The sequence below is a fragment of the Pteropus alecto genome, unplaced genomic scaffold (assembly GCF_000325575.1).
Source record: "Pteropus alecto unplaced genomic scaffold, ASM32557v1 scaffold7, whole genome shotgun sequence".
NCBI classification, from domain to species: domain Eukaryota; kingdom Metazoa; phylum Chordata; class Mammalia; order Chiroptera; family Pteropodidae; genus Pteropus; species Pteropus alecto.
Genome location: NW_006494614.1, coordinates 34455313 through 34464467, shown reverse-complemented (window position 1 = coordinate 34464467; position 9155 = coordinate 34455313). Strand labels below are relative to the sequence as shown.

The 9155-nt window shown below is 37.1% G+C and overlaps 1 pseudogene; it reads left to right on the top strand.

Moving 5' to 3' along the window:
• The first annotated feature begins 317 nt into the window (after window positions 1-317).
• Window positions 318-433, top strand: LOC112474920 (annotated as a pseudogene).
• The last annotated feature ends 8722 nt before the right edge of the window (window positions 434-9155 follow it).

The window sequence follows — 9155 nt, the reverse complement described above, 5'->3', positions numbered from 1 at the left end:
TATGAATCTACAGGTGTACTCTGCTTTTCAAAAGGTCATTTTACACCACTTCACTTTTATGAAAGACCTACATTAACATCCATTTTCACTAACCTTAACCTAAAGAAATCCAAATAGAATTTTAGTTTTTACAAAGAAGAAGAAGGAGGAGGAGGAGGAGGAGGAGGAGGAAGAAGAAGAGGAAGAGGAAGAGGAAGAGGAAGAGGAAGAAGAAGGAGGAGGAGAAGGAGGACGTAGTTCCATAGTTTAGCGGTTAGCACATCTGCTTTGCACGCAGAAGGTCCTAGGTTCACGCCCCAGTGGAGCCAAGGTCCATGATCTACGGCCATGCCACCCTGAACAAGCCCGATGTCTGATCTCGGAAGTTAAGCAGGGTCGGGCCTGGTTAGTACTTGGATGGGAGACTACCTAGGAAGACCAGGCGCCATAGGCATAAATAATAATAATAATAATACAAAAAAATGTGAAATGAAAAATACTGTTCGGCATTTGCTTTGCAGCAAGTCATTATAAAGGCAGCATGCACCCCAAGCAGTTAGTGGCCCCACCAAGCTCCTTCCCCAGGAACCACACTCAGCATCTCTTTGAACTGTGTTTGTGAGCATCTGTGCTCTACCTAGATCTATTTTGTGCAACCATTAGCAAGACACGTCCTAAGATAATTGCTTCTTCATTTTATGCTAATTTGGTTTGCAAAAGTTTTCATAGGCATGCTCTACTTTCAGATAGTGGGGGACACCTGTATAGGAGAAACTCAGACACAAAGAAATTAAGTCACAGAGAACATACCCTTTTACGAGAACATATAGCCTGGTTTTAAACCTGACCCCATACCTTTTTACTTCTGGATCTACCATTAAATCAAAATTCTTAGAAATAAATACTAACTCAGAGAAAAAAATATTGAGGACATTTTTTGTACTAATTATCATGCTCACTACTTTACATAATATGAGAAATGGCTTCCAAAACAGCTTCCAATGAACATCACCTTCTGGTATTAATGATCATGTTTAATTTTTTTTTCCACTTGAAAATGGGCTGGATCTAGTGATCTACTGCTAATAAATATAATATGGCAAAATGGTAGGATGGCATTTATGATATTAGGTTACAAAGGATTGTGACTTCTGTCTTGTTCCCACTGTCTCCTTTACCTGTCACTTGTTCACTCTGTTGAAGTAAGCTGCCATGTTATGAACAGTCCCAGGGAGAGACTCACTGCCAAGCAACTAGAGGTGGCTTCTGACAAATATCCAGTGAATAACAAAGGTCATCAGTCCAACAATCCTGCCAATAGCCATGTGAGTGAATTTAGAAGGAGATCCCTTCCCCAGTTGAGCCTTAAGGTGACCATGCCCCAGTCAACACCCTGATTACAGCCTTCTTGGAGAGTCTAAGTGAAAGAACATAGTTAAAGCATGCCTGGATTCCTGACCCAGTGAAACTGTGATATAATATATATTGTTTTTAAGTCATTAAATTTTGGGGAAAGGGTACTTTGCTACATAGATATAGATAACTAATGCACGTGAAGTATTTTGGTTAATTTTCGCAATAACACTATATGCTAAGTGTCATCATGTCTACTTTATAAGTGAGAAATTGAGGTTTATTGGTATTAAATGACTGCTCAAGATTATGTAGTGAATAAATGGTAGAGCTGAGTTATTGACAAAATAAGTAACTTTGCTCTCTAACACAATTCTGCATGTAATATAACTGGGAGTAGGTAGCATAGTTATAAAGTATACATTTGTAGCAAATTCTTTTCCTGATTTTATATTATTGTATAGTCAGTCATGACTCCAGTGCCCCAACAGGATTGAAGTAAATTCATCTTAAGACAAACTATCATAGTGCAGATTTTTATGGTCCCCAAAAGTCTTCATCTCCATTAAACCCATTTTGGGGACAAAACTGCAATTTCTTTAAAAAGCCCAGAGGGTGTGATAACCTTTCATTTCAAAAAGTGGTGGGAAATAAGTCACCCGATCATTCAATGACCTCTGGTGGATGAATCTAATGACAATAAATGCAGTTCAGTGTAAAATGTTTTCTAGAGTTTTATCCTGTATTTAATCTTTTTAACCTCAAAAACTCAACCTCAAATCTAGACTCTATTTCTGGTAACTCTTAAGATTCTTCTGTGTGGTATAATTTCACATATACCTAGAAAAAAGGAAATATGAATTCTCTGTGTGTTCAGACAAGGTTAGACGTGCTGAAATCCACTTCTTTCTTCTAAGCTCTGCCCTGAGGTATTTTACTAAAATTTACCATCTCCTAAAATCTACTGGCATAGAAAAGTGTGGTTGTTATATTTTGAGAAAAAAAATTTTTAAATAAATGTGAGCAAATAAGACAAACCTTAATTTACTACCGGACACCAAATGCTGGTATCTGATGACCATAACATCAAGGTTTCTTCAGTAGGTGATAAATGTTGATGCCACATATGGAGTGTATGTGTGTGTATGTGTGTGCGTGTGTGCGTGTGTGCGTGTGTGTGTGTGTGTGTGTGTGTGTTAACATCAGGTGCCTGTACATACCAATGTCTATACTTACTATCTTTGTCATCTCTGCTTTTGATGGAACAAGTTTCTTTATAACTTTACCTTATTCTTATACTTCTTCCCATTTCTACCACAAAATTATAACAAAAAATTAAATCTATAAGGTAAATAGACTATTATCCCACAAACTTCACTTTAGAAAAAATAAATGGGGCTTAGAAAGGACAGACTAGCTCTGAGTTAGGGATTAAAAGTAGTAATTGTCATTTATTGAGACAGGTACTGTTCTCAGAGCTTAACCTGTAAAGCTCCCATGCTTATCAAGATGATATTACCAGGAGGTACTATTAGTATCCCCATTTTGTAATGATGAAATTGAGAAACAGAAGAGTTAGGTAACTTGTAAAGAGTCACACAGTCCAAGAGATGGTGCCAGGATTGAAGGTCAGGGTCTGAATGCATGAATATTAATCCCATGGGCATAACCTCTCCATTCGGAAATCATTCTAAATTTTTTTCCTCTATTCAACCCTCTTTATGTAAATCTAGACAGACCTGTACTTTTTAGCCCCAGATATTGACTGCGTGTGTTTAGTCTCGAGGAGGATTCTGAAACACTGTCACCTACTTTTTTTCTAACGCGATGGCTCTATTTTATGGGTTCACAATAGCATGTTATAGATATAAGAGTTTTGTAGTTTTGTATAACACTAGCTAAGATGTCAATCTTAATACTTAACCTTAATCCACATCGTATAAGTATTGCTTATGTGTTTCCACCAAAGATATACACATGCTTTACATGTAATACATAAACCATAATCTACAGTCTAAAATTACACCATAAATGCCTTTGTAGAGTAATAAACACAATAATATGTGGTGTAACTCATATTTTGAAATCTCCTTATATCACTTTTTTGAAATTTCCTTATATCACTTTTCAAAAGTTTGAGAACAATAAACATCATTTGGAGAAAAAGAATGATTTCAGTATGATGAAAGGTAACTTCATTCTATCAACAAACAACATGCACATTTAATATATACATATCATTAACTTCTTTATTTGTGTTCCTCAAACTAACCTTTTCTCACATCTCCCACAGTTATCCATATCTAGGCTAAAATTCCCTAAAGACAAATTTGTCATTCAATCTTACAATAGTTTACATATTGGCATCTCACGACACAACTTGCTATGTCACGGAATTAAGTATGAGACAATTGGTTTTTTCCAGAAAACTATCCAATGAGGTTGGGGTTACTGGAGAGCCTTAACAACGTATGATAACATTACCTCACTTTTAGTTAAGGATCTGTGGAGGCGCTCTTGTTAATCACATTACAATTATTATAATTGATGCTAGTTCTCTGATTAGGGATAGAAGACCAGAACCTCAGTCTCAGTGAGTTAATGTGTGAATGGAGAAAAGAGGTAATCTTTTAGGTCAGATATCTACAAATGTTTTCTGTAATGAACCAAATAATAAATATTTTAGTACTTACCGGCCATGTGGTCTCTATTGCAACTACTCAGCTCTGCCTTTGTAGTGCAAAAAACAATCATAGACAATACATAAATGAATGGGTGTGGCTGTATTTTAACAACGCTTTCTTTACAAAATTAGATTATAGCCCATTTGGGGCTAGTTTGCTGACCTTGCCTTAAGTTATAAGCTCACTATTTAATTCATTTCAACATGCAATTAATAAGTTCATAAATTGAGTAAGGCATTGTGTGGAATATAAAAAAAAAAAAGAAGACAATCTTACCACATTCAATAATTTTATAATTTTTTGGATGGAGTATGATGCCATGGGGAAAGAATTAGGTAAGAAGCAATGATAAGATCATATGCAAGAGAGTTTATCTTATTTATGCTTTCTTAAATAGACTGTCATAAGAATATAGATCTAAAAAATGGTTGAGGATCTCGAGAATTAACTAGCTACGTATTTAGACATTTACCAAATAGTGTGGAATACTTGTGTGTCAGACACTATAAAGGTTAGAGAGACCTGGCAGAAAACATCACAGTGTGACAGAATATAGACATGCCAATGGTCAAAGCATGACGTGACAAAGTCTAAAGGCATTGTGTGGTCCAGTTCCTGCCTTCCCATAGACACATTATTTTTATATTATTTCCATTTTGTAGTTGAAAGTAGTAAGTTTCAGAGACTTTTGCAAGTCATCTATTTAAAGAAGTAACTCTAAATTTTTCGAGAGTAAGACAAGTTTTGTTCTCCCATACTGCCTCTTCTCCCACTATTTTTCTAGCTCAGCTCTCACCTTCTCTCTCTGCTGTCATCATTCAGACCTGTGGATTGAGAGTAATGATACTTATTCTTCACCTACTCATATTTTAAAATTAGAAGCTGTTTTTCTGGAAATGCTGATTACTGATCTCGTTTTTTATTGTTGTTGCTTTGTCCTGTTTAGTTTTGCTGGTTGAGTTTTTGAAATTGTGAAATTATTTATTAATTGATGGAGATCAGAATCTTCAAACTTTGTGCTCATGATCAAGCCCACAGACCTGTTTCCTTGCTTCTAACCGTGTATAAAAAGACAGATATCAAATTGCCAATATCCGTGTTCTCTGGATTGGCTGAAGAAAGAGTGACCTGACGTCCTTAAAAATTTCCTGTTATATACACAATTGCTTTATACACTTTGATTTTCAAGGCTGTGGTTTAAGAAAAAATATATACATATGCACACTTCTGATTTATACCTTATTTATTTTTAGTGCTGTTGGACGACATAAGAGAAAAAGAAATAAGTTGGAGTTAAGCATAAAAAAAGGCAAGCTGTAAATAATAACCAGCTCATTTTCTGGGTATTAAGACTAAACCCCTTCCCACTTTTTCCTCCTGGAGTCTGAGCAGTGGCCAGTTTGTAGGCCACTGAGCAGCCCTCATGGCAATGGCACAAACTAAATGAAAATCTGGCTAACCTTGTCTACCTATTAAATGAAATGTGTTTACTTCTTAGCTTGAAAGGTATGAAAAGATGCTAGGAAGTTCTTAAAACTCTCCCATCATTCTATCTACAATCTCATGTTTGGAAGAAGGAACAGAGAACATCACCACCAGCCTACCATAAACAGGCTCAGAAAACCCAGATGCTTTGATTTCCAGCGGTGAATCTCACTCCCACAAAGGCCTTGGAGCAAGACTTTACCTCTGCCTGAGGGTCCAACCCCAGTTACATCACAACAACCCCAAAGAAATATAAAAAGTGAACGAAGACAGTGCTCATTCACTCACTCACTCACTCATTCACTCACTCCTATGCTTTCCTCTTACTAACCTTTTTTGAAATTTCAGTATCCTCTTTCTTGGGTCATGGAAACTGTTTTCTCTTGGTCTTTAGTTTCATTCTGAATGTGTGAGGGTTAATGAATATTAGGAAGCATATGGAAGAGTGTGCAAGCAGAAAATAACAAGGTAATTAAATATGCAGCCGGTATTATTTCAAAGCCTTAAACTGGCTACATTCCCTTATAATACGTCACGTGATAAAATGTAAAAATGAAGAAAATTTATAAAAACCTAAACTCAAGTTAATATAATCAAAATGTTCAATGAATACTGGCTGAGTAGGAAACAGAAGCATTTAGGATGGTTTTCACTTTTGGTTATTCTCAGCATGTATCATAGGCTGTAATAAAGGCCAGACAAAGTCGAATAGAATCAGATGGTGATTTCGTTTCAATCTTTAAGAAGAAAGAAGGGTTGGAGTGAGGAGCGATGTTATTTTTGTTTTTGTTTTTTTTTTTTCTTGTTTCAGTTTCTGAAACTCCTGTAATTATGTGCAATTACCTATTATGTCGGAAATTGGTTCTCAAAGATGTAGAACCTACTTTGTGTTCTTTAAAAAAAAACTGTACAAAATATGCAATTTAAGAAGAAAACAGTTTGAGAGTGGAGAAAAATGAGACTACAGCTGTGGGATTTTGTTATGCTTTTAGTACCAAATCACAAAACCCATTAAATTATTTATCCTACAGGCAGGCGTTGTACTGCAAACGTTGAATACAATTGCAGATTCCAGGAAAAGAAATGTGTGCATTTTAATTGCCTCTGATTTAAACAACCCCTAATTTCATTAGCCTTATTTTTCTTCTTCTTTAAGAAATAAAAGAGTTCATTTTTGGTACTAGGACACAAATGACACTAATTTTTTTTTTTTCCTCAAGGAAGCAGACTATTGAGGATCAAGCCTCTATGTAGGAGCACATGTTCATATATACATACAAGGAAGTTCCATACGCATGCGTAACACGTTCTCTCTCCCATATATACAATCTGCAATATGCCCCCAAAGAATTCACAGTGCACCTATCATATTCTTAGCTCCTCATACATGCATGTAGATTGGCTTACTATATTTCACTTCCATTGTTTCTCCTGCTACTATGTTACAAATGAAGATATCTTCCAGGAGTTCTGCTTAAAAAGCAGATTATTGTTCCCAGATGAAGAAAATATGTATTGATCAAAGATTGGGTAGCACAGGGGGAAGCCCTCTCAAGTTATACTTTTGGGTTCATTTGAAAAATCTTGGCTTTGCCCTCCTCTATAATTAAAACTCTTCTGTCTTAAGATTTATTGGTGCGGTACTGAACGCATTTTCAAAATGTTTCTTTACAGCAGCTATTGGAAATCTCTTTCTGCCTCGGGCAGGATGCCGCGGCTGCTGTACTTTTTGGGGTCTATTCTCCCCATGATAAATGAGCTTAACTTCAAAGATAAGTTACAATAAGTCTCAGAGGGGAAGCCCTTATTACTGTTAATATACATTACTCTCTATCATTGCATTTCAAATACCGTTGAGTGGAAAAGAAACCAAATAAGACTGCTTACCTCTTCCTCTGTCAATAGAGTCAGGATATACATACGTAAAATTTAAATTTAAAAAATGTGTATTATCCCCCCTCAAGTTGTAGCTATTTACTTTGCGTGTAAGGAAACAGGAATATTGAGTAATACACAATACAGTGACACCACCTATACATATATGTGAGCAAGACCCAGAGTCATGATAACAGTAGTATTCACTATCTGATTCAACCAGTGTTATGCAGACTTTGCCCTTGACGTGAGATTTTCTATTTCACTCAAACGGTACGTGATCTCTGAAAGGATATGTGATTTTAATGTGAGTTTGATCATTTCAGATTTAATCATCTATTTCTTCCTTTCAGAGCCATTTTATTTCCAGAAATTTTATACGCTAGCCCTTTCTCAAAAAGTATGCTTCCTGAAGCTGTTTATAAATGAGAATATAAAAGAAAAAAATGAAACTTTTGTGTAGATTTTTGTAGTTTGGGTTTGCCAAGTTAGTAAATTCCCCTCTTCCTTCATCATTCCACTGTGCTCTTCAACCAAGAGTGTATTTGTTCTCCTGGCTAATGAATTTTTACTCTTCCTGGGTTGTTAGCAAAGCAACATAGAGATGGATGGGTGTGTGCAGATTGGACCCTGGCCTCTTCTCTTCTGAAAGGGTTAAAATGAAAAGGGGGCTTGTTGAAACTGGGGAGTCAGTAGGGTGGGGGTATGAGAGAAGGAAAAAGGAAAAATAAAAGGTTAGTGTTCTCTGTCCATTAAAGGGAGTATTCTGTTCTGAAACCAAATTGGTCATGCATTCCAGAAGCGTTTCCTGGTAGAGTGGAGTCTGACCGGAGCACCTGCCTCGCTATTGTACTGGGTCTGCGCTGCTCTCCTCCGGCCCTTTCCTTTATACGAGGCGGAATCTGTCACTTATTACAGACAGATTGCTCGTGGGCTCAGAACGGCTGTGCACCATGGAGGGGTTGGACAGACACTGTGACCGCCTGTACCCCCACCGGAGCCATCATGTACACAGAGCTTTGTCTTCCCTCTCCGATCACTTAAAAAACAATGATGTGAACTCCTAATGACATCATGTTGAAGTCCACCAAACAAATGAAACCATCCGAACTCAGGGTACAGATGGGTTAATATCCCAAGCTAAAGAGTAAGAAACACAAAGAAAGCATCAGAGCTCAGGGTTCAGCGTTTCAGAAGCCCGGAAGAAAAGGGGGTGTCATAGCCAGCATGCCGCAGGTGGAATCTATTAGCTTCCTAACACTGTAGGTAAATAATCGAACTTGCTCTGTGGATTCTAGGATGAATTCTCCTGCGTCCCAGCTGTGTTTTTCTGTACCACACAGAGCACCTCCGTGGATTTAAGCCCTGGACCACCTCAGCACTGAGGCAGGACACCTTATCCAGAAATGAAGTCATAGGCTAACGACTGCGCGCTTCACCTTGTTATTTTTTTTAGAGGCATGTTGCTTAAGGGGCAAACGCATCGTGAAAAAATTTCAAATGCATGTTTTAAGGGATTAGTCGGTTTCTCTTTTATCTGGTAATTTTATTTCTTCTTCATTCAAGAAATGCGTAATGAACAGAAGGAAAAAAAAAAACAAGTTTTTCTGTTGCATTTTTTAAAAATGTGTACATCGAAGGGAACTTGCTGTGATGAAATCCAGTTGTGCAGGATTCACATTGCCCTGTGGCTATCTGTTCATATTAATGAAAGGTGGCTTTTGTAACCAAATCTTCCAACCCTAAGATCACCCTCTTTGGCCCTCTAAATCTATCCTG